At 39.6% G+C, this 25,610-nt stretch overlaps 1 protein-coding gene across 1 annotated transcript in view; it reads right to left on the bottom strand.

Annotated features, from left to right (window-relative positions):
• The window catches only part of YWHAE (tyrosine 3-monooxygenase/tryptophan 5-monooxygenase activation protein epsilon), a 46,107-nt gene that overhangs the window by 19,749 nt on the left and 748 nt on the right, over nt 1–25,610 (bottom strand). The gene's annotated exons all lie outside the window — the stretch shown is intronic.

The raw sequence follows: 25,610 nt of genomic DNA, 5'->3' as shown, positions 1-25,610 counted from the left end.
TCAATGGCACTGAGTTCTGGCTGTGATAGTTTAGGGTTTATGTCAACTGAGCTGGGTCATGATTCTGTTGTTTGGCTATATAATAATATAGTTTAGTAGTTACTTAATAATGTAGTCATCATCAACCTCCCTTTTCACATAACACTGATTCTCAAATAATGACCTGGTTTTTTTAGAAGCCTAACCATTTTGGTGAGTAGTGGGTGCATAAAGAAACATTCTCTTGGTAGCACTGTCATTCTTATCCTTGTAAGGTAAGCAACACACATGTAATGCATCCCAAGGCTATGTGAAAGTTGTGATTTACTCAAAACGCAGTAAAGGCTCCCCGAGTAGAGGGTCAAAGCCCTGGTGGCTCAGTGGTTACAAACCAGGCTGCTACCCCAAAGGCCAGCAGCTGAAAACCACTGGCAGCCCCTTGCAAGAACGATGGGCCTTTCTACTCTGGTAAAGAATTACAGTCTTCGGGGGTGGTGGTGATAACCTTGCTGATTGTAAAACTCCATCCAATAGAATTGAACAGAATTGTATATGAATTGATTTATTGGAATGTGTAGGATATGTATACTAAAACTAATAAAATACTAATTAAGTACTAATAAAAATAGTATTTAAAAATTAGTTTCAAAAACTCATAGGGACAGTCCTATCCTCACACAAGGTTGCTGTTAAGAATCCACTCTAGCAGTGAGTAGAGGATTAATGTCAATCATCATATTCACATGAGTTCCTCAGCACAACTACCATTTCCTGAAACTGTCTTTGCAGCAAGTACTTTATCAACATGATCCCAAGGGCGAGGAGTGAAAGATCTGTTTGCTACAGGTATGATCTGAAATAGAGTAAACTGCCTATCTGCCGCTGCGGCTGCACAGGCAGCAGTATGGCACATGAAATCTGGTAAAATATGTATTTGAAGGACTTTTGATAGTTTGACAACAATAGGTAATTAACTGGAAAATACCCCGATTGCATAAACTCTGAAACAAATTCTTAAGAATATTGGCACAATTGATCACACAATTGATCACAATGATTTACATAGAACCAACCCCTCCAGGGGGATAGATAGATAACAGAAGTGGGTGAAGGGAGACAGCGGTTGGTGCAAGACATTAAATACATACGTACATACATACATACATTTTATATATATATATATAATTATCAAGGGTTCATGGAAAGGGGGGAGGGATGAGCTGATACCAAGGCCTCAAGTAGAAAGAAAATGTTTTGAAAATGATGATGGAAACATGTACAAATGTGCCCGACAGAATGGATGGATATATGATTATGGTTAAAAGCCCCCAATAAAATCATCCTTTTAAAAAAGAAGTATTAGTAATCAACATAACCATTAGTAATCAAACAAAGCCATTCTCCATACACTTTGTGATCATTAAGACAGCCATCCTCTTCAACTGGTTTTGCTCTGGGACACACCACCCCATTTCTAACTGGACTATCTTGCAACAGTGTGAGTCAAACCTTTTTCATTCTCACTTTAATACAGCTTTGGTTCTTGGTTTTGTTCTTTGAAATATTTACATTCATCCAATAAACCCATTTACAAATCAAACACACAAGTGAGGCATTGTTCCAAATGTTTTGTTTATATTAATACAGCTAATCTTCTCAATAGACCTTTAAAGCACCAGGAATGTTCTCCTTTTGAGGGAAGTTAAAATAGGTAAAGATTTAAAAATCTGCTCAAGATCATAAAGTCAGTGTATTCCAACCCAGAAATCTGACTCTGGTTGTATTTTAACTTATAATCTGTTTTGAAGTTATTTGAATTCATTTGTATGGAGATTCCTTAATTTGTTTCTGTTACATGCAGAGTAATTAAGTGCCAAAGATCGTAGAAGAGACACAAGCTTAATACATTAAAATACAGTTTATTTCTAAGAAAGAACAATGAGTTCGACTGTCTCACTCACTGTCTCACTCCCTCACTGTCTCTTCTCACTCACTGTCTCACTGTCTCCCTCACTCACTCACTCACTGTCTCCCTCACTCACTCACTGTCTCACTGTCTCCCTCACTCACTCATTGTCTCACTCCCTCACTCACTGTCTCACTCCCTCACTCACTGTCTCACTGTCTCCCTCACTCACTCACACACACAAAAATTTTTTTAAAGACAAAAAAAACAGTGAGTTCACAAAATATAAATAACACGAATGGATCTGGAGGGCATAATGCTAAGTGAAACAAGCCATCACAATATGGGTAGATAGTGTTGACAATTCCACTATTATACATGGTGATGGGAAAAGCTGCACAAAACTGAGTGTTATTATGATAGTCTGACCAAAGTAAATATTGCTATTAAGCAAAGGGGGGTGGGGTGGGGGGCTTATTTCTACTGCAAACAGTTGTTTCCATACAGAGGTTGGTTAATCTCTCTGCTAAAATGCTTATCCCCCAAAAGCTTACTGCCCATGCCAATGCTTTCCCACACCCCTAACATCTCCACATTAATATCTCCATTAATCTTTTACTTAGCCTGGAAAACAAGCTTCTGGTTTTGGTATTATTTTAGTCTGTTACAAAGAAAAAAAAGTGTAAAATCTAAGAGGAGGAATGGCTCCACTTATCAAACAGGCTACATGGTACCCCAAGGTCAAATTCTACAGTTCCTAAAGATATCCAAAGTCGGGAAAGAGGAAGACTGGAGCCAGTCTTTGGGAAAACAGAGGAGGCTGGCTTACTATTAGCTGACAGGAGCAATGTGCCTCACTTCCCACCAAAGCATGCAGGGCCATACCCGTTATTTCTCTCAACACAGAAAAAATGCTTGCTAGTTTTTACAACATGTATGCTAACTTCCAGACTGGAAACTGAACACAGAGAGATCCCAAGTATCCATTACCCCATTTATCCCAATGATACTATTGTTATTAGATGCCACGTTGGCTCCGGCCCACGGCAACCCCACTCACAGCAATCAAAATGTAGACTAGAGTGCCTGTGATTTGGGGGCAGATTGCCAGGCCTTTCCTTCACCCTTATCATGGACTGTATGGTGTCCCCAGAAAGTATGTGTCAACTTACCTGGGCCATATTTTCAGTAGTTAGGCAGTTGTGTTGCGATACAATCATCCCTCATGATGTGATCAGAATTGGTCAATCTATCAATTGTATGGAGAGTTTCCCTGGGCTATAGCCTGCGTCCTGTTTTTGTTTGATCTTACAAGAAATAAAATGAGATAAGCAGAGAGGCTGGACTACTCCAAGAAAGATGATACAGTAATTGTGTGAGTACTTTGGACTCAGGGTCCCTGTGCTTTGAAAGAACCTCCCAGATCCAAGGGGAGTCTGATGCCAAGACATACAGGGATTTTCAAGAGACTTCAGGCTCATAGATATTTAAAGGAGACAAGGATCTTCCCCCAAAGCTAAAAAGGAGAAAGCAAGCCTCCTCTCTAGAACTGACACCCTGTATTTTGACTTCTGGTCTCATGCACTGTTTAGAGAATAAATACCACTTGTGGTCTATTATAACTAAGATACACTCAACACATTTAAATAACATCTTAGAATTTGTGGTACTTAAGTACCACAACCAGAATATTGACATGGTCAAGGTTCAAAGCATCACCACAGGATTCCTCAAGCTAGCCTACAAGCCACATCTACTTGACCTTTCTTCTCCCCACCAGCCCTGTGCAACCACTCATCTGTCCTTTTTTAATGTTATTTCAGGAGTGGTTATAAATAAGACTCATACAGTATGACCATTTTAAGTTTTTTTAACTCAACATAATTTTCTGGACCTCCAGCTAGGGTGTTGTATGTATCAATAATTTGTTCCTTTTTAATGCTGAGTATTCCAATATATAAATGTTTTTAACTATTCACCTACTGAAGAACATAAGGGGGGAGAGGGGATGACAATGAAAGATGCAGAAGTTTCAGCAGCTCTTATTTCTGCAGCTGATTTTAATTATTGGAAAACATATTCCCTTAAGACGTCTCAACTGAGACCAAGAATCATCACCAAGGATTCCGAGGTCTGCTAATCAAATACAGAATTAAAAGGAACTGAGTACAGGTGCTTCTGTGTTATCACACTTTAACCAAGTGTCTATATGGCTGAAAATATTTTTTAAATACTTTTATTGGGGGGTCTTATATCTCCTATCACAATCCATGCATTTCTCCAATGTCCAAGCATATTTTCACCTATGGCGCCATCATCATTTTCAAAACATTCTCTTCCCACTTGAGCCAGTATCAGCTCCCCATTTCTTCCCCCTTCCTGCTCCGCCCGCCCGCCCTCCCTCACGAACCCTTGATAAGTTATAGATTAATTTTTCCATAGAAAATATTTCTAATTAACTATGGAATCTATGTTGTTATCGTCCAGTCAATTTGATTCGTGGCCACCTTAGAGGGCAGAGTAGAACCGGCCCCGCAGGGTTTCTAAGGCTAGAAACCTTCATATAGAAGTCTGCCACTGTCTCCTGCAGAGCAGCTGAGTGTTTGAATTAGGATCTTGCTGTTAGCAAAACGGGGATCCTTTATGGTATCTACAAAAAGTGAAAATCTACTATGTGGTCTGATCTTGAATCACGTACACAAAATAACTGAAGTAGAACCAACGATATTTCCTAATGTTGAGTCATTTAGGGATATTCTCAGAACCAGCATCCTATCATCATCTGTCATTATAAACGGTCTTCTGTATGAAAAAGTGACTGGCAAATAAATAAATATATATATATATTAATGTAAACAGGGTGGAGGGAGGCTCTTTCAAGCAATCTAAAATAGAGGACAGAAAAGTGTTGCCTTAAAAAAGAACAGACTTTACATTTATATGCCCACTCACGAGCCACTAGAGCTCATTTAGAACTAGACAGCTGAAGAAAAAATCTAGCTTTCCTTTAAAAACTATTTAAAAGACTACAGTGATGTAATTAGCGAATTCAAGCTCTGTAATCTGCCCTTCTTGGTGAAGACACAGTGATCCAGATCACAGACGTGACAGAATATTTCAAGATGAGTGGGAAGGGGATTGTCATACGCAGATGAGAAGCAATGGAATCCAACGGACTTGTTTCTTGCTTGCATGAAGGCGAGCTTCCCAAATCACTGTGACTCCCAACTACCACGGGAGAAGGCAAGGGAAAAAGCAGAGGACTTCTGTAATTATTTTCTCTCGAGAAGACTTAACTGTTACCAAGTCTCTGCTATTTAGAACGTCACTTGAAATTTATCAAAATATACTGTACATGCATACAACTACACTAACATATAAAGATGTCTTTATCCACCTGAGATCAACAGGGATATTCTATTAGAAGAGATGGCCCCTGGCTACTAACATAAAGGTTAGCAGTCTAATGCTTACCTGAAAGCACCATCTTGGCACACCATGGAAAGGCCTGGCAATCTGCTTCTATAAAAATTACAGCCAGAAAGCTCTACAAAACTCCGTGCCACTGTTAACACATGGATCGACCAGGAGTTATAAGGTTTGTCTATTAAAGGAAAGCAACTCTTCAGGTGTGCAAGTAGATACATTGTTAATTTAGAGGTGACCGTGACATCCGCACTTTTCAGTAAAATGTCATTATCCCCTCACATTGAGTACTCTTTTAGCGCATGATGGTTATTATTTCATATATAATTCACAAACAAAAAGCCTGAAAACAATACATTAAGAGATTCACCATCACACAAAAAAGCCTTTCTGTACCATTAAAGAGCAGCATGAAGAGGAGAAAGAATCTTAATTTTCCCAGTTTTGTGAGAGAGAAAATTATGGTAACAAAAGGTGAACTAGCTAGAGAAACCAAAGACACACTGCGATCCCCACTTCTGCGTCAAGGACAGCATCATCTTTCTCCCTTGCAGCAGCTGGAAGGGTTGATCTGTCAACCTGGTCTAGCAGTTCTAACTGTTGAGGGCACCAATCGTCTAAATTTTAGCAATTTTCTCATCATATGACAACCACAGAAACTGTCGAAAGGGAGTGATGCTGGGATCACTGTTTGTGAAGAAGAGTGGCTCTTGCATCGTACTGGGGGACAATGTCTCAGGGGTGTAAGGGAAGGGAAGCATAGCAGCAAAGGCACGTCTAGCTGTCAAGAGTATGGCAGATTACCAGATGAATGAAAACACAACCCAGAATTACGCCAGCCACAGATTAGAATGAAAGCTAGACTGAGGACTAAAGAGAAAACAGGGGGCACAGGCTGGCCAGAGGCTTTAATATGACAGAATGCCTCCCTTAAAAATCCCAATACTTAGTTCTGGAGAGATCTGGCTTAGAAATTAAGAACTGGGAAGAGCAACTAAAAGAGAATTAAGTTCACATAGGAAAAATGGCTCTGAGTGTTAACGACCCTATTCTGAGGCATGTGAAGATAACAGTGACTGTACCAGCAGCTTGAATGGGGGTTAGTCATCTTTAAAGTAACTGACCCACAATTTTTAAATAATTGTGCCTCCTTTAAGATTTTAGAAGGCAGGAGACTCAAATATTCTATTTAACACAAGCCCGAGAGCCAGAAATAGTAAACACTGTTTTAAACCTATTCTCAATAACCAATAATAACTCTGAATTATAACAGGAATTTTGAATTTCAGGATAGACCTACTGGGGGTGCTTGAGATAAAATTATTGCCAAAATCTTGGTAATACCAAAACTTGACACAACAAAGCTTTATTTCTCTCATGCACGTAAATGAGCTTATTTTCTAGCTGCACCATACACAATACTTGAGGCTTCCCTGGTCAAAGCAGCAAGGCGAAAAAAGGGAATCAGGAAAAAGCTTTTCACTGCCTCTGCACAGGGACACATTTTTATTTGCACTTCATTGGTCAAAGTTAGTCACATGAACCTGCCATGAACTAAGTTGATTAAACTGCGAAAAAAGGCTATCAAAGCAGCCACAATCTAAAAGGGCAAATACAAGAGCACCAGCAACGACCATCATGTTTGAGTACTGTTTGTTGCAGCTACTTTTACTTCCACTAAGATTTGTTTGTTCCTCTGGCAGGGACCAATTTTTTTCTCGATTCTCTCATCTTTTCTCCATCACAGTGACCTCAATTCTGTACCATAATGTATGGAAAGGAGTTTAACTTGAAGAATTTTAAGGGCAAGTATTATCAGTGAGAAGAAATTTGAGTAGAATCCCCAGGGAACATTTGGTTTTTTTATACAGCTCATCAGATTAAGCTAACTATAAGCAACCCTCAAGTGGTTAAATCGACCTATATTGGTAAACATTAAATCCTTGCTAAATTTGACAATTGTAGAGTATAAGTAATTTAACAGCTTGCTTCTGCTGTTATGATATTAAAATAATGTCATCACTTTGTAACAGATTGCCTATTTGCACTAATGAACATATGCTTCTAAATCACATTAAGAGTTCTTTGGGGACACTAAGATTTTATCATTCAAAGCTATAATTGCTATCAATCGGAACAGTGCCTGGGGTCTTAAAGGATTGTGCTCAAAAACAAGCAGCCAACTAAGTGAGAAGAGTCCACACTGAACCACACCAGCTTGTGTGATCCAAAGATGACAATTACAAAATTCAAATATGGCGAAGGGAAAAGTATTGGAGTTAAAATTGTGAACACCCAATTTGTAGAAGACTATGGAGTACAGTGGGAGCCCAAAACCCATCTGCAGAGAAACTAGTCAAGACTGAGGTGCTGCTGGCAGATCCCCTTTTAGCCACAGCCAAGAGTCTCAAACAGTCTTACTGTCAGGCAGAGACCATCGTAATCTTGACAATGCTGGCTCGAACTCCATGCCAGGCCAGTTGACCTCCCCAAAGACCTGACCTGAATTTGTTCTGGGTGCAAGAATCTCTTACTTGTTCCATAACAGAAATTTCTTCACTGGCCTTTTGAATGTTGATGTTGGTATTTGCTTTCTTACTCATGACTTGTATTTTTGTCTTTTTATTATTACTTTATCCTTAACCAACTTATTTGATTTTGTTTTTATTGTTTCTGTTGAGTTTCCCAGTTTTTGAAAACACAAGAAGAGTGAAAGCAATCACAGCAATCTTTCAAAGGCTAAGAGGGAGCATAAAGGGGGCATCTATATTGCATTAGTTATTAGAAGTAATCTGGATATGATTTAAAGTATACTGGACATGTATAAGTCATGTGGAAGTATGACACCATTTCATGAGACTTACTCATCAGCAGATGTGTGGGGGAGAGGATATGTCCTAGAACCAATGCCCAGTGGATACCAAGGGACAATTGTATTTTTATTATACTTACTTACTAGTATTTATTAGGCAGACCAAATGACACCCTACTTTGGAAAACAATGTGACAGTGAAAACAGCTGAACAGACAAAATTATCACATTTATTTATTTGCATGCTCAGGCAGGTCACGAAGCCTCTCTGAGCTTATTTCCTTACCAATAACAACAACAAAAAGCCTCCCACTTGGCTCTAATATTAAAATGAGGTTGCACAGTAAATTACCTGGAATAAAACAAGAATGTGGCGTTAAATACCTTTCCTTTGCTTGTCTTCTTCCAGGGCTTAAAAACTACATAAATAAAAGCAAGCAAGAATCCATGAGGGGAGGATAAAAGCTTGGGAAGCATTAAAGTTTCTCTCTCTCCCTCCACGTGGACCACCAAGCGGGGATGAGGTGAGCAATGCTACCATGAAAAAAAAAAAAAGAATCCATGAGGATGCATTTTTTTAAATTGTTTTATTAGGGGCTCATACAACTCTTATCACAATCTATACACACATCAATTGTGTAAAGCGCATTTGTACATTCATTCGTCATTCTCAAAACATTTCCTTCCTCTCCACTTAAGCCCCCCGGCATTAGGTCCTCATTTTCCCGTCCCTGCCCACTCCCCCCTCCCTCATGAGCCCTTGATAATTTATAAATTTTTGTCATATCTTGCCCTGTCTGATGTCTACCTTCACCCACTTTTCTGTTCTCCATCCCCCAGGGAGGAGGTCACATATAATTCCTTGTAATCGGTTCCCTCTTTCCAACCCTCTCCCCCTCTACCCTCCCAGTATCGCTGCTCACACCACTGGTCCTGAAGGGATCATCCGCCCTGGATTCCCTGTGTTTCCAGTTCCTATCTGTACAAGTGTACATCCTCTGGTCTAGCCAGACTTGCAAGGTAGAATTTGGATCATGATAGTGGGGGCGGGGAGGAACCAGAGGAAAGTTGTATTTTTCATTGTTGCTACATCACTCCCTGACTGGCTCGTCTCCTCCCAGAGACCCCTCTGCAAGGGGATCTCCAGTGGCCTACAAATGGACTTTGGGTCTCCCAATGTCTTTTTTTTAAACAATGTTGTTTCTATGAAAGAATGACTTATAGATGTATAGAGTAGCTGGTCTAGGAATTCTTTTTTCTACACGTTAACCATATCAAAGGTGTCATGGTAGAATTGTGTAGCAGTTTATTAGTGTTATAGAAAATGACGTATCTTGCAGTGATGGAATACGGTAGTCCATAAATAAGGAAATGTTTTTATGTACTTGTACTCCAAAACCAGTTCTGAAAAATGCCATTAAAACAATTTATGTCTGGCAGCAATGAGCAGCATTCAGTATTGATATGGCTGTACTTTTTTCTTTCTCACATTGAACTTTACCTTCTGTAATTAAGAAAAATATCGAAAAAGTAGGGCAAAATGTATTCCACAAGTTTGTAATCTTAGAATACACCCTTTTTAGTATAAAAATTATACATGAACACCAAAAGTTGCATAAACTGATAAAATCCTTCCAGAAAACAATTGGAAAACACATGTCCAAAACTTAATGTTTTTGTTTGGTTGATGGTAGTCAAGATAAATGACCCCTCAGAGACACTGACAGGAGTAATATTCCCAAAGGGTACGGAAAGTGAGAAGGGGAGGGAGGGAGTTAATAGTGCTGACTGTATAGCCCTACCCAGTGGGTTGAACAGAACTGTATGGGAAGGGAAGGGATATATTGGAATGAGTAAATTAGGCCAATAAAAATATTGTTTAAAAGCTTAATGTTCACTGACTTTGCTCAATAAATCTTAAATTACAGAAAGCTATTATGTGTGTAAACATATAAGTACTTCATACAGTGTTACAGCTACTAGCCCAATCTCAAAATAGTTTGTTACTGGATAGTTATAAAGCCAATAAAAAACATTCACAAAATTAAGTCAGATGTAAAAAAAAAAAAAATTTAAGTCAGATGTAAAGACACAAACAATGAAATCATAAAAATTTGTACAGAGAACATTGGGTCGTAAGCAGCTGTCTTCTGAAATATTTTAAAAAATACTTTCCTGAGTATATATAATTTTCGTATTACAAAAATACAGACTGTACCAAAGAAAATCCCTAGGGACTCTCTTAAGAAGCCCTGGTGGTGTAGTAGTTCTAAGTTGGGCAGCTAACCACATGATCAGCAGTTTGAAATCACTAGCCACTCCACAGGGGCAAAGACAGCTTTCTACTCCTGTAAAGAGTTACAGTCCTGGAAACCCAGAGACAGTTCTACCCTGTCCTACAGGGTCTCTGTTGACTTGATGGTTTTAGAATGATTGTTGGGTCTGTTGAATGACTCTAGTTAGCGCTAGACTAAATAAAAGATTGGCAGTTCAAGCCCACCAACAGCTAGCTCTGTGGAAATAAGTTGCTGCTATCTGTGCTCATAAAGATTACAGCCTCAGCAAAGAATGTACAAATGTGCTTTAGACAATTGATGTATGTATGGATTGTGATAAGAGTTCTATCAGGCCCCAATAAAGATTTTTAAAAATGATTTAAATTTTAAAAAAAATTACAGCCTCAAGGACTCTATTAGGATCTGAGTTGAAATAGACTCAATGTAGTGGGTTTTCAGTTTATATCAAAGAATCACATCAGCTGAAAATTATCCACATTGCCCCGATTGATTTTGATACAATTTAACCAGTTATTGTCTTTGATAAGGATTGTGTTCCTACTAAAAAGTAAACACACACACGCAACCAAACACCCACCGCCATAGAATCAATTCCAACTCCCTTAAAAAAAAAACAACACCCCAAATTCACTGCCATGAGTCAATTCTGACTCAAAGCAGCCCTTCAGTACAGAGCAGGACTGCTCCTGGGGGTTTCTGAGGCTGTAAATCTTTTATGTTAACAGAAAGTCTCATCTTTCTACCAAGGAGCAAATGGTAGGTTTTAACTACTGACTTTGTAATTAGTAGTACAATGCTTACCCAGAAGCACACCTGAGGCTTTAAAAGTTGAGAAATAAGAGTTGAAAGAGAATAGAATTTTCTCACCAACTTCGTAAAGCCTATTACACAAAGAACTCAGCTGAACTTCCCAAGTATCTAGTAGTCAATCAGTTTCAGGTTTTAATTTTAAAATCCTAGGTTAAGGAAGAAAAAAAACGGGTGATGTAAAGAATCGTAAAGTCATAAAATAGCCAGTGAAACAAATTTACTTGCTAGTATATAAAGACCACCTGAGGATCTCGCAAATCAAGGTCAACCAAATATTCTATTCATCTTCAATAACATGTATTAGAAATATACTACTAAAGAGAATACTACTAATACCTTAAAAATATTTTAGACTTTAAAACTAGAGGAAAGAAAATTAGGAAACAATACTATTACCAAAATGAGAGGTAAGGGGGGGGACCCAAGTTACAGTAGTATAAGAAATGACAGCTAATGGTATACACTTAATTGTTAAGAGGAAAAACACATTTAACAATAACTTGTGTCCTACTGCCATTTCCCCAACTTCCCAAACTCCATCCCCAAACAAGTCACCTACTGAAACACTCTATTAGTTTATCAAACCCTTACTACAGTTCCCTGTGGTTTCTCTTGTCTTCAACATTGTTTAATTTCTTTATCCATTGATTACACTGAAGAACATCTGAAAATGTTAAATGATCGTGGGAAAAAGCTAGCATTATTGGGGAATAGATAAAAAGCGATCTCATTTTCAAAGCTGGAAACAAAGAATCTCACAAAGGGGAGGACAGTTTTTTAAACAAAAACAGAACATTAAGAAAATTTCCACATTGATGAATGGGAGTCTACTGGTTACAGTTAAAGAAGCATACTATTATGACATTATCAAATAAAACCATTTACTTACAGCTGCATTTTTTACTAACTTGAAGTATACCAGGATCAATTATCTTTTTTTTTTTTTTTACCAATTTTACAGATTTATTTTTTTTAAAACAAAAAGGTTTACAAAAGTCCTTCATTTCCAACCCTGCCTGGGGTATGGGTGGGGAATAGGATCAATTATCTTATGGGGAAAAAATAGCTCTTTCCATCTGTATGACAATTAAAATCAAATTATCTTTTATGGTCAAAGTACTCGGGGCCCCTATGTTGCACAGGTCCAGCCCGGGTAACTGTACACTACGGAAACCTGCCAATCTGTTAAGTCGGCTTAGTGCTAACCACTGTGCAACCAGGGCTTTCTTCCTACTGCATCTAAAAAAAATGTTTAGATCTGCAAAAATGGAATCCATTATTCTGAAGGGGGAGACGCGACAGCAGACCTAGGAAGAGTAAGCAGGTGAAATGACTTTCTCATGTTCATCAAGTAGTTTCTGGCGCACATCACTGTAGAACTAGGAGGCTGTAAATCTTGACCAGCTGGTTTCAGCTTTGTCCTGCCAAGGAGTTGGTAGAGCCAAACTGCTCACTTTTTAGATGTATATCCCACTATTTACCAGAGGTCCTAAATCAATTTAAGTAATATAAAAAGCAAAATCAACCTCGAGAGAGAAAATTCATGTCAACAATCCTGATGTTCCCTAAAAGCCCTGAGGCTTTTCTAAGTATAAGCAAGGCCTCATCTTCTATCTCCCACCCCAAGGCAAAAAATTAGAGACTTATAGTTCATTCCGTTCAAATACAAGTATGAATGCAAATTTGAAGAATGGACTAGCAGCCCAGTTAGTTGACTAGAGTAGAACTCACAAGTTGTGTACTAAAGTCACAACTGAGTTACAGTCCTCCATTCATTCTGCCAGTATATACTCAAAATATTTCAACCTGTAAATTCCTAAAATAAAAGCTCTCAGAAAAGCAATTTATTACACAAAGAAAACAGGCCCCTAAAGAACTAAGTGGCACGCCCATAAGTGGCACACCCAAAGGAACCCCGCCCCAAAATTAATGCCTCCTGGTCCAGGGCTTTATACTCAACGACTACTTACTACCTTTTCTGTTGTCTTCATACTTGAAAGATAAGTCACTCATTAATTAATAATTTGAGGGAAATTAAGCCAAAAGACTGGTCAAAGCAACCACTAAAAAAAATAGAAAATCTAAGAAACAGAAAAAGGATACCAGAAAAATTTTGGATGGAGCAGGTGAAGTTTGCTAAGTAAGATCTGAGAGTGATCCAGCTTCAGAAATTTAGCTGGGCGATTTCTTAAAACCTATGGGTAGCTCTCAGTGTCTCTGCCATCCTGAGCGTGGTGTTGCTCCGACTTCACCATGTCGTCTCATAAGACTTTTAGGATCAAGAGATTCCTGGCCAAGAAACAGAAACAGCATCGGCCCATTCCCCAATGGATTCGAATGAAAACCGGTAATAAAATCAGATACAACTCCAAGAGAAGACATTGGAGAAGAACCAAGCTGGGTCTGTGTAAGGAGCCCCGAGGGATGGCACGCATGACCGCATTTTCCCAGTCTCAAATCATGTTGTGTTGCATTAGGACTTTTGTCCCCATCTGATCAAATGATCTTTTATTGGCAAATCTGATTTATTCCGTTTTTTTTTTTTTTTTTTCCTCAGAAATCTAAAAAAAAAAAAATTGAAGGCTTTTGGTTTGAAAAAAAAAACATAAAACCTATGGGTAGTAATTTTCACGATGTAATGTGAAAAAAAATGTAAGGAACAGGAATAAGAGTTGTAGAGGTTTAAACTAGATACACATTTATAGGGCATACTCAGTAGGAAATGAGAAGAGGCTTTTGATGAAAGACTTGGTTGAATCCCAGTAATGTTACCCATTTGTTGTTACTTTCTCTAAAGTACTTAATATCCATCTGTAAAATGACCCAACTTTTGAAGGTTGAGACTGGGTCTACATAAAAATATTAGACAGTATTGTTATTGTAGGGTTTTACTATCATTCAATAAAAATTATTTATTGTTCAGGTTTTCCGATTTGTTCATATCTCTTTACACATCTGTAGTCAATGTAGACATTAAATCCATCTAAGTTTTCTACCATCTTAATATGGAGTCAGGACGTAGTCCCTGGTCTAAGTCATTGAAAAATCCGTTTCATCCAGTTGGTTCCGACAGAGCAATGATCAGAATATGACGGCCCTGTAGGTTTCCTAACTACAAAACTTCCAGAAGCACACATTCATATCTGAGCGCCAAACAAAGCAGTTGGAGGCTTCAAGCTGCCAACCTTGCATTCGCAGCCAAGTGCTTAAACACAGAGCCACCAGGTTCTGCACCTACTATACCAAATCACACTCACTGTCATCAAGTTAATATTGACTTATTACAACCCAATAGGACAGGGCAGACCTGCCCCGAGTGGGTTTCTAAGATTACAGAAACAGTAAGCCTCATTTTTCTCTTGTTGAGCACCAAGTAATGCACCTGCTACAATGCCTTTCATATAGCATCTATCATTGTTGCTGTTGACTAATCCAAACTACCTATTACACACACTAACAGAATAATCCTAAAAGCATCTAGGCATTCACAAGAATGTACACTCTGTGAAGAGGAGCTCTTTCATTTATTTTGTTTCTTGACAAACCCCATGAGCCTAGAACATTTCAGAGTACAGTGCTGACAACATATACTGGTCGAATGTGGAACTCCTTTTTAACATTGTTTGAATACAAATAGCTTTTCACAAAACTTTGAAAGTTTTGTTTATTGTGCAGTTTCTTCAAATACCAACCTAAACAAAAGAGCCTCTCCCTCACTCTAAAATAACTCATACTTTCCCTAGAAAAGACGGAAAATACGGTATTTTGCCTTCTAATGAACTTTACAACCCTGAAGCAACCTAACTTCTGCCGGGTCAATATCCAAGACAATCTTTATTACCTAGACGCTACATTTTTGACTACAAAAAGTATCTCTTTCATCCGTCTCAATATTTATGGGCAACAGGGGAACCACTCTCATAAAAAGATTTCTCTTCTAGAATTTAAAAGCCTATTCCCTCCGGCAGCCAAATGTGTTTGGCTGTAGAAGAATCAAAAAGAGTAATGCTCCAGAGGAAGCCAATGCATAAAGAAAGAGGAGGTAAATGACCCAAAGTACTTAAGTATGAAGGGGATCAAAGCCTAACTTGGCTTTTGTGGTAAAATTCAAAGCATTAAAAAAAAAAAAAATGTTTTGAAGAACACCCAGAAATAAATGACTAGAAGCAACACTTCTATTGGTACAATATAAGGATAATACTATCAACTCAGATTTAGTTGCTTTTTCCTCTACATCTTGAACAGTCAAGAAACCCTCATCAAAATACTTTTACAAAGACCACATAGGAGCCCCGGGGGTTCAAACTCACCAGCTGGTGCTGGGATAAAGATGAAGCTGTCTGCTCAGACACCCATGTAGTGACAGTTACTGTGTGTCAGAGTAAAACTGCTCCACAGGGTTTTCAGTGAATGGTTTAAAAAGTAGGTCACCAGGCATCATTTCCTTCAGAGCACTTCCAGGTGAACTAAAACCGCCAAAATCTGACCATTATCATCAAGTGTACACTCAGTCAAATCCGTCATTGAAAACTACCGACACACTGGGGGGGGGGGGTCCTCCCTGAGCTAGAAGGAGTGCAAACTCTCATTGTTTCTTCATGCTACGAGCTAGTGGGAGAAAGGGCCACCACTTTGCACAGGAAAAATACCTCATACAAGTGATGATCTTTAGAGATTTTTATAAGCAAAATCATAATTAACATGATGTTTTCTGGCCAAAATGTATACAATTGATTTTGAGAATTTCATTGTGATACAATTAATTGATACCACGAAGTCCTAATTACCTAACAGCACGTAGCATTTCTACAACACAGTAAGGGTTACCACAACATTCCTAGGCCAACCATCAGGGACTGGTGGCATTCAATGACAGCTTTCTATTAATCAGAGCTCACGCACTGCCCAAAGTTTACACTAAATCTTTAAAAGTTTACAGAAATCATACTTCACAAATTGGTCATACATCATAGCATTTGTTTTTTTTCTTGCATTCTCTGATACAGCATCACTCATCTTACCCACCCCCTTCTAATCTCCCATCCTCCTCTACTATCCCTTTTCTGCCTTCTGAACTTTGTCCTTGAGTAAATGCTATCTTTTAATCTCCAATGGTTAGCTGTTCTAAAGCGTATGCACCTCCCTAGATTTTACTGCTGTTCATCTTATAGACCTGTTTAATGTTTGGCTAAAAACTGAGTCACAAGTGAATTCAATTCCAGGTTTAGAGGGTGATTAAAGGCCAGAGACTCTGAGGTTACACCTGATCAGAGATCTCTTATCTGATCAGTGAACCTGCTCAATATTATTAATTTCTTAATTTGAGACTGCTTGCAGTGACTCAGAATCAGCTTAATGGCAATTAAGAACCTGAAAATATTTAATAAATTCACACTATAAAATCCAAAAATCAAGATATGCCGTATTTTCTTACGAGGCAGGTATATTCTCCTGAATATTAATCTTCAATATTAAAAAATTGCATACAAGCACATGATAGAAATATAAACTATATCCCTTGAGAATAAGCAACGTGGTCATGTTTCAATGAAAATCTCCAGACATACTAAAATAAAGAATTTTGTGGAGAATGTTTACTTATATAATGTTCCTTAGTAGAGCTAAGCCCTTGAGTGTACACTTGCTAAGAATAATTCAGAAGGATTGGTTATCTGCTCCTAGTATGAAACAAGTACATCAGTAGCAAAGACATTTATCTGACCTTTTATTTCACCCAATAAAAATCTCCACAGTAAAGTACTACCTTATAAGCATTACTTTGGACAGGTTGCAAAAGCCCTATCTTTTGTCTTTAAATCACATTATTGGGGGTTCATACAACTCTTATCACAATCCATACATACATCTATTGTGTCAAGCACATTTCTACATTTGTTGCTATCATCATTTTAAAAACATTTTCTTTCCACTTGAGCCCTTAGTATCAGCTCATTTTTCCTTCCCTCACGAACACTTGATAATTTATAAATTATTTTTTCATGTCTTGCACTGACGTCTCCCTTCACCCACTTTTCTGTTGTCCGTCCCCAGAGAAGGGTTACATGTAGATCATTGTGATCTGCTTCCCCTTTCTCCCCCCACCTTCCTCCCCCTTACCCTCCTGGTATCATTGCTACACTCAATATTGGTCCCGAGTTTAGCTGTCCTGGATTCCCTGTGTTTCCAGCTCTTATCTGTACCAGTGTACACACTCTGGTCTAGCCGAATTTGTAAGGTAAAACTGGGGTCATGATTGGGGGGTGGGGGGCATTAAAGAACTAAAGGGAAGTTGTATGTTTCATCAGTGTTAATACTGCACCCTGACTGGCACGTCTCTTCCCTGTGACCCTTCTGTAAGGGGATGTCCAATTGTCTACAGATAGGCTTTGGGTCTCCACTCCGCGCTGCCCCTCATTCACAATGATATGATTTTTTTTTGGTTCCAGGTAGCCCTCACTATCTTAACCATCTTGCAAATTAATAGGTAAAGCAGGTATCATTAACCTCATATTCTATAGATGAGGAACCTAAAGTTTAAAGAGGTTATTTGTCCAAAATTATCCATCAGAACACATCTGAAAAAAGTATGAAATATTGATGTTAATTCTTAGTATGCAGTATCATCTCTGAATTTTGGGTAAAGAAAAAATGTAAGTATATTTGACATTGTTTCAGCTACATAAAATCCCAACCTGATCACAAATTAAGCCTACCAATGGCAGATTTATCTTCCTAGCTACTACAATGGTGTATTCAAGATTAAATTTCAGAAAAACTTTAAACAAGGATCAGGGTCAGATGTTTGGCAGAACTCAGTGTTGTAAAAAAAATGATCATAAAGTGTGAGTGAGATTTTTAAGATTAGACCAGAGGGAAAAAAACCTTGAATTTAGGACACTGTTGTCAATGCCAAGCGTACTACATTTTTAACGCAGAACTAGCTCAAAGTGGCTACACATTAACAAAATCAACATACTTGGCTTTGACAATACCAGTAGTACAGATTTGCTAACTAGAATGCTGGCAAGTTCTATTTTCAGCAACAGTCTTATCCTTTTGGGATGGAGGGGGAATCTTTTACTCTCCTGAATTTTGTCTGCCAAATGCTTCACTTGAGAAAGAAAATCTTCTATAGCAGCAGTTCTCAACCTGGGAGTCACGACCTCTTTGGGGGCGGGGGGTTGTCAAACACCCCTTCCACAGGGGTCGCCTGTGACCATAGGAAAACATATTTCCGATGGTCTTAGGAACACAGCTGTCTCCTGCTGTCTCCAGGCAGGTCCGCCCACATGCAGATATGCTGATCTGGTGAGAAAGAAGCCATCTCAATCTTTGCACTGATGTTGGCTTTTTACACATACTGTCGCAAAATTTAGCAATGTAGTTTCCTGTTGTTATAAAGGCTGTTACCCATGCTACACCATGCTATACTTCAAGACAAAATTTCATTTATTTGTAATTAGAAATAAATATTTCACAATAATTACAGTTTTTGTGAATAATCACTATGCTATATTTAATTCAATTTAAAACAATGAAAATACATACTGCATATCAGATATTTACATGAAGATTCATAGCAGTAGCAAAATTACAGTTATGAAGTAGTAACGAAAATAATGTTATGGTGGGGGGTATGTATGGTGGGGGGTATAGGGGAGCTGTATGAAAGGGTAGCGGTGTCATGAAGGTTGAGCACCACTGTTCTAGAGACTTAAGAGCAAAGCTATCCATCTCAGTGGAGTAGACCAGTTTATGGAACTTTCACATAATCTAAACAAGTATCCTTAGCAATAACAAATTACCTTAAATAGGATAACCAGAGGGCAATTTGCCACCTTGGATAATTTCCATGTGTACCTGCTCTCCCAACTTAATTATTCATCAGCACTCCTTTCTTTCAGTGTCCTAGTTTGGGTAATAAATTACTATGACTTTTATTATGACTAGGGTAGTTGTTAACTATAATTTAGTACATTTAAATGTGCTTCTGAAATCATCCCTAGAAACATGACCAGCTTGGCTATTTAGTTTATGAGCTCAAACACAAAAGTTCCGTATACAACCCTATTTGTCAACTTGGATATAGTCAACCAGAATACAAATCTGTCTTTATGTTAAACTTGTGAGGTAATGGCAGTGTCCAGGTTCGCCAAATGTTTGTATAGTGTGCAGTATACAGTGTACCTTTCTATCCATGAAAAACACTTAAGAAAAACTTCCAGATACACTAATACATCTTTAATACAGTAGTAAAAGCACACAGCACAAAGCAGCACCCCACCCATTTGTTATTCCGAACCACTGCATATGCCTCAAGTTTTTAAAACAAATACTATGGGTTGTCCCTAACTAGGTCTGCCTCTATCAATATTTAACCAACTACATCAAATCGGTACCATATATACTCAAGTATAAGCTGACCTGAATATCAGCCAAGGCACCTAATTTTACCACAAAAACGTGCTGAAAAACTTGGCTTATGGTATCTGTCCTCTTCAAAAACAGTAAAATAATTTTCTGGTTGCTGTTCATTACACTTTAATATTTTGTTTGATAACCAGCTAGGTTACTATTTAGAGTAACATTTGAGAATCCTGTACCCATCTTTCCCCTCCTAAAAAGTTCATTAACTTAACCCTTACATTAGCTAAAATGGGGGAAAGACCTTACGATGGAAAAGTGCTTTACAAAAACACATGGTATTAACCAGCCCAGTACATTTTAATAAAAGCACAGATTTTTAATAGGGTAAGTCCTCTATCTGAACACATTCTGCCATTCCGTAAAGCCTTCATTCTAACTCCATTCACTATAACTGGGAGTGGGTTAGTTGTAAAGTAACGGTTAGAGAGTCGACCATCAGTGTTACATTCAATAATTCACACATTTTGCTTCAACTCATCCTTTGCAGTTCCTGCAGTGGACTATGCCATTCACTCCACTTCCTCCCAGTTGTGCTTCTCTAGTCTTCCTTTCTAAACTTCTCAACTTTGAGGTTGAATAAATGCTGCCTCTCAGGTGGCTCAATTGTTTTTTAAGCATTGAGGTGGGTTCAGTTACAGACCTGAAGGGTAACTAAGGGCTGTAGTTAGTCTCAACGACCCTAAAGGGAGGATTTTGCTTTAGAAACCTGACATGGGAGGGACTGAATCCCGTTATCTTTTCATTTCCCACACCCTTCATTATTACTCATCTGAAACCAGTGCTAAAGAAACTCCCATAATCCCCAGAGGGCACCATGTACACATAGGTCTGCTTTGAGCAGCTAAGGAGAAAGAGCGTTGGTCTAAAGGTCAGAAGTCATGTAAGTTCTGGCTTTGCCATTTACTAGCCAACTAGCCATGAGATCAGAAAGGGGGGGGGGGTTTAAAATTACTAAATTTTCTCAAATTCACTTTCCTGAGCCATAAAAGGAGTCCTAACACCCTTATCTACTTCAATGTTGTAGACAGTCACAATGTTTCTGAAGCACTATTAAAATATAGCATTACATAATTTTAAGACCTTTAACCTATACTTACACTTGTCATTGTTTGAATACACTGCTTCCTGAAATAGAAGGTAAAAAAAATCCTGCAAAATCTTACAAAGTCATGATTTCAGATCATCTCCTCAAAGTTTTTAAAACTCATCTGTAAAGTTAGATACATTAACTCATTGGACTAAAACTTGACGCACAATGCCAAATTAAAGTGATAGAATTTAAAAATATTTTATATTCCTTTGACCAAGCTATTAAAAGAATTATGAAAAGCCACTTTGTATACCTTTTAAAATCATTTTATTGGGTGTTCATACAATTCTTATCATAATCCATCCATTGTGTCAAGCATATTTGTACATATGTTGCCATCACCACTCTCAAAACATATGCTTTCTACTTGAGCCCTTGGTATCAGCTCATTTTCCCCCTCCCTCCCTGCTCTACCCTCCCTCTTGGGCCCTTGATAATTTGTAAATTTTGTCATGTCTTACACTGTCTAACATCTCTACCCACTTTTCTGTTGCCCTTCCCCCTTCCTCCCCCACCTTCCCTCTACCCTCCCAGTATCGCCACTCTCACCACCAGTCCTTAAGGGATCATCTGTCCTGAATTCCGTTTCCTGTTCCTATCTGTACCAGTGTACATCCACCCTCTGGTCTAGCCTGATAAGGTAGAATTGGGATCATGATGAGGGGGGCGAAGCATTTAGGAACTAGAGGAAAGTTGTGATTCATTGTTGCTACACTGCACCCTGAATGGCTCGTCTCTCCCCGTGACCTTTCTGTAAGGGGATGTCCAGTTGTCTACAGATGGGCTTTGGGTCCTCACTCCGCACTGCCCCTCATTCTAAATGAAATTATTTGTATAAACTTTTAATGTGTGTGCTTGAAGCACTTACTGGAACCAAAATTTTCTGTTTAATACTTGTCTGAAGTTTTCGGTGAAAAGGTGTCAAAGAATGCTCCTAATATTAAGAATCTACCCAATACCACCAATTGTAGTGACTCCATTTTATTCCTTTTTCTAAGCAAAATAGCATGAAATATGCACAACACTGTGCAAAAGTCTATAAAGTATACACAAAAGAACACCTGATTTTATACTTAGACTAAAAGGGACCTGTCAGAAGGATTTTTTTAAATTTCATTCCCCAATCCTGTGTACTGAATTAAGTAGGGAAATTGGTCCACTTACTGAAAGAGCAACTTAAAAATTCTTACTGGCCTACAGTCAAAGATTTGGTATTTTTATTCTTAATATTTACTCTTAATACTTAATATATGTTCTTAATGTTTTTAAACACATTACTAAGTTAACTTATTATTATCTATTTTTCCTGAACAAGGCATTTATCAGGACAGCAGTTCTCAACCTGTGGGTCGCGAATGACCCTTTCACAGGGGTCACCCTATTCATAACAGTAGCAAAATTACAGTTATGAAGTAGCAACGAAGATGATTTTATGGTTGGGGTCACCACAACATGAGGAACTGTATTAAAGAGTCGCAGTTCCTAACTAGTTATTCGAGAGAGAGATGCATTCCTGGAGGTGATACGTTCATGCATCAGAACTTTCCCTCACCTCCTATGGAGCTCATCTTCAGAGGAGAAAGTGAGAAAACAAAGCCATCTGGTAACCCACAAAAGCCCAAATGCAGTTTACTCAACCCCTCCAAAATCTACTCAGTCTCTGTTGCCATTGAGAAAATGCTCACTCTTGGAGTGAAGAGATGCTGGGGTAAACACTAGACTGCTAACCTCAAGATGGAGGGTCACCAGTCCCTCCACAGGAGAAAGACGGGGTTGTTTGCTCCAATACACACTTACAGCCGCTGAAACCCTACCTAGGGTTGCAGTGAGTCAGAATCAATTCAGTGGCAGTGGGTTTGGAATTCAGCTTTCTTGGTTATAACCTTAACATAAAGCAATTGCCAAGCCTTTAAAGTATTCCCTAGACTACTCATTTATATAAAAGTGATGATGGGAAGCTAGATTTAATCTTCAAGGTGAGTGAACCACGTTGGACACCAACTTGCATACTACCTAGCTCTTCCTCTAGGGTCATTAGGTTCAACAGAGCATGCAAAATGCAACAAGGGAATGGGAACGCACCCCCACCCCCACCCCCACCCCCAGCTATAAGGATGAGCCATCTTTGAAGCAGGGGCAGAGCGAGAAAGTGTACATTGCAGATCTCGGCCTCAAGTGGCAGAGGCATAGACTGGAAGCACCAGACTGACTTGGAGACTCTGGGACACGAGAGGAGCAGCACTGAGGCTGTGGGACTATGAGAGCAACGGATGTGCTTCCTGATCCATAATGGCAGAGGCCAAAGGATCACATGGATGTGAGGTTGAGGACCAGATACTTGGTTGCTAGCTAAGTACAAATATTGCTGTGGGCTTTGTACTGATACTACTTTTGGTAATACATTAATTTTCCTAATAAACATCCATAAGTGGAAGGATGGGGGGGAGGAAATGCAACCAAGAGAAAAGTGAGGATGATTGTTTGAAAAAAAATCAACTTTTATATCCAAGTATTCAAAAAAAAAATAAATCACTCAAGTGCACCTTCACCTTTCTACCACCCCCAAACCTAGTAGTAAATGTGTTTGGTGACCAGAAACTATGGGACTTTTTGTCATCATAAATAAAATTAAATCGGTATTGCACTCAATAAAGGAATCCCTGGTGAGACCGCGGTTAAGTGTTGGGCTGCTAAGAACAAGGTCAGCAGGAGCTCTGCAGGAGGAAGACAAGGCTTCGGTCTGGGAAACCCAAAGGGGCAATTAGTTCTACCCGGTCCTACAGGGTTGCTGTGAGTCGATATCGAGTCGATGGCAGTGAGTTTTAGCTTTTGAGTATACATCTGCAGGAGTCCCTAGGTAGCAAAAATAGTTGTGCACTCAACCCACCCAGAGGTTTACTCTGAAAGGCAGACCTAGCAATCTGCTTCTAGGAAGGTGAGGCAGTCATGGGTTCACCTAATGTTCAGAGGGAGAGGCTTTATTCCTGGGGGCAGTCTTCCTCTTCTTCATCCTTTCCATGGACTCTTCTGTTCCCCACCTTGTAGTTTAGTTCCATGCCACCCTTCCGATTCTGACTAGGCCCTCTGCTGAACATGTCCAGCTGCTCCCACAAAGATATACAATCTCTCAAGTCTATAAGCACAGGGTCACTTTAAGTCAGAATCAACTTGATGGTGGTGGGTTTGGTAAATGCAAAGTCAGTAGTTCAATCCCACTGACCACTCCAGTAGACAATAAGGCTATCTTATCTGTGCCTCAAAAACCTTATATGCCATCAGAAAGGACTTAGTGGCAGTAAGTTTGATTTATATTCTGAAAGGGAAACCAAGTGTTTCAGCAATAGTTTCTAGGTTGAAGAACCAATAAACACCTTGCTCAAAAACCCTCTGAACCCAACCCCACAATGTAATTATTGCCTAAACTGTCATTTGTTTGAAGCTACAGTCTTGAATTTCTAGATGTTTTTAAAATAAGTTCAAATTAAAAAACCACATCCTTTTTAGTTATCACACCAAGTCTACACAGATCCTAAATTCCTACAGAACAAAAAAAGGATTCAAATGTAATTTCATGTTTCCTCCCAAGAGAGGGGTTAGGGGGGGCCACCCCGCGGGGACTTCCATTGCAAGCACATCTACATTTGTTTGAATTTTAAACACTGAAATAAAGACAAATTTGACCTTGAGCTGTACATCCCCATCTTATTTCCCTCCCTTCTCCCAATGTGAACCTTGTTCAATAGTAATAGCAATATATGGACTCACAAGAAGAAATTCAGTGCAAATGTCTCCTAAATGTGAGTTCTAGTGGCTGGCGTTTTCCCCCTAATTTTTCAATCCTTGAATTCTAATTTCCAGTGATACAAGGAGACTAGGTCGGGAGCTCTTTCAACAAGGGCCCTACATCTTTAAAAATAAATGCTTTAATTGAAAAAAAATTTCTCAAGGATAAAGGCACTTGATTTCAACCATGTCTCACTCAACCACACACCACCACCAACCTCAAAAAAAGAGCATTAGAAACGATCTACAGAAAACTACCTTTTGCATTTGAGAAACGGTGCAGTTCAAGGGATGTGGAAATAACAAGTACCTAGGTCCAAAATGCGGTATGTGGATTTATGTGAAAGGCCGCTGGGGAGAGGGCTAAGGTGGAAAAAGATAAAGTGCCATGGGCTGGGCTAGGTTAGACGGACCCAATGGCCATTCGACAAAGTTCTGGAAAAATCCCTAAGGAACCAGTCGGGGCAAAGGAGCCGCACACTGGCGAGGAACTTCCTGTACATCAAGTATTCATCCACGCACGAAAAATATCCCGGGCTCCGTGTGTCCGTCAATCAAAAAGCCCCGCTTCCGATGCGTGAACAGGTCAACATTTCCGAGGAAACCAAATGTGCCCGGGCAGCTCGGGGCGTCCACCCAAATACGGCTACCGCACAGCGCCCGAGAGAACTTTTGTTCTCCGGCGGAAGGCCCCTCCGTTCGCGAGGACGCTGCGCGCGCGAGCGCCGCCGGGCCAGCCAGGGACCAACGGGTAAACCGAGGCACGGGCGCGGGAAAGGCCGCCCGGAGTCACGCGCTCCACGCGAACCCGGAGGCTTCGGGTGCTGGAAACTCGGGAAGAAAGGGCGGCAGGAGGAGGCATCGCTGGGCCTCCCCGGCACCGGGAGGAGAGTAGAACGTAGCGCGCCCCCCCGGCGCCCCCCAAAACCCGCACTCCAAAGCGTGCCCGCCGCCGGGAGGGGAATCCAATGGCAGCATGTCGCCGCGCCTCCCCTCCCCTCCACGACGAACCGCAGGGGTTCCCACCGCCCCCGACCCCGTCACACGCCCAAGGCAGCCCCCCGCTCGCCCGGGCTCTCC

Source organism: Echinops telfairi, unplaced genomic scaffold (genome assembly GCF_000313985.2).
Source record: "Echinops telfairi isolate 266 unplaced genomic scaffold, ASM31398v2 ScPeMD7_7458;HRSCAF=8496, whole genome shotgun sequence".
NCBI lineage: Eukaryota > Metazoa > Chordata > Mammalia > Afrosoricida > Tenrecidae > Echinops > Echinops telfairi.
This window is presented reverse-complemented; position numbering and strand designations above follow the sequence as displayed.